We start from the raw sequence: 1,365 nt of genomic DNA on the forward strand, positions 1-1,365 counted from the left end.
CCTTTTGATCCAACAGTGTCACATCACAGAATTTGTTAGCACAAGACAACAAAGATACATCTATAAGGAGTTTCATTTATTGTCAATTGCAATGGAATAAAAAGGAAATAACAAATTTTTCCTTAAGAGGGAGTGGACAGGTAATTTAATTATGGTAATCCTAACAATGGAAAACTCTGAGACTGAAGAAGAGGAGGAAGAAGGAAAAGGAAAAGATGGAGAGAGAGGAGTATCTTCATATGCTGGCATGTAGAATGCCCTCAATATATTGTTAATTTCAAAAAGCAACTTGGAGAATAATAGATATATCATGATTCTTGGCACATACACCAAATTGTCAACCATGCACATCTTCAAGGAATGAGGCTAGAGGGCAGAATGACTTTCCTTTTTTACTTCATATCAGAGACTTCAAACTGGTGACTTGTAGGTTATCTTCAACCAGCAGATATATCTTGTTCACACCCACGAACACACATATGGAAGGAAGGGGAGGGGAGGAGAGAGAGAGAGTAAATGTTTTAAAAATTAAAAGAATTCATGAGAAAATCTGGATTTCCTGGTCTCGTTTAAAAAAAAGACATTTGCAAGCCCAGGACCTGCTTTCCTGCCTTGCTGCTTGACAACAACTGGCTGGATCAGGGTAAACGTTGCCCCTTTTGAAAGGCATATAGCCTCTCTCAGTATCCAGTTGATTCATCACATTACCTGCCAGGTCCCCAGGGGCACTGCAGTTTGCAACCCTCATTTTATATTCTCTTATATTCTATCAATTTGTTACACGTATGACTTGCTTTTGTAAATAAAAAGTAAAGATTAAATTTATGATAGCACATTGTAAAATTTGCAGTGAATTACAGTGATAATATATCACTAATATTATAGTATACTTCATTTTCCAGGAGTTATAAATCCAGCATTTTTAATTAGCTGCAAAAAAAATTGAGTCTAACTCCAAAAGAGCCTGAATAGTTTAATTAGATATTAAGAGTCACACACTAAAGCTCATGCACTTTCCTCAGAGTAGAGCTCATAGCCTACTATTTAGGGCCTCTTGAATCCATATTTATTGAATACCTACTGTATGCAAAGCAAAATGATAGATGCTGTATAGGATACAGAGAGGAGTAAAATAGCATTCCTTTTTATCTAACTCCTCTATCAGGTCTATCACTGCCTAGCTAGTTGCCATATATTGACACTATACCTTATTTCATACTCCCTTATTATTACACTCAGTTATTTTACATTCCCACTTTTAACACTGTAACAGTGCTTTGCCACTATTTCAATAATATTCTATTTTTCCATTCTCCCTGACCAATTAATTCTTCATCCCACTGTCAAATTAACCTCTAAAGCATT

This window comes from Choloepus didactylus, chromosome 14, assembly GCF_015220235.1.
Source record: "Choloepus didactylus isolate mChoDid1 chromosome 14, mChoDid1.pri, whole genome shotgun sequence".
NCBI lineage: Eukaryota > Metazoa > Chordata > Mammalia > Pilosa > Megalonychidae > Choloepus > Choloepus didactylus.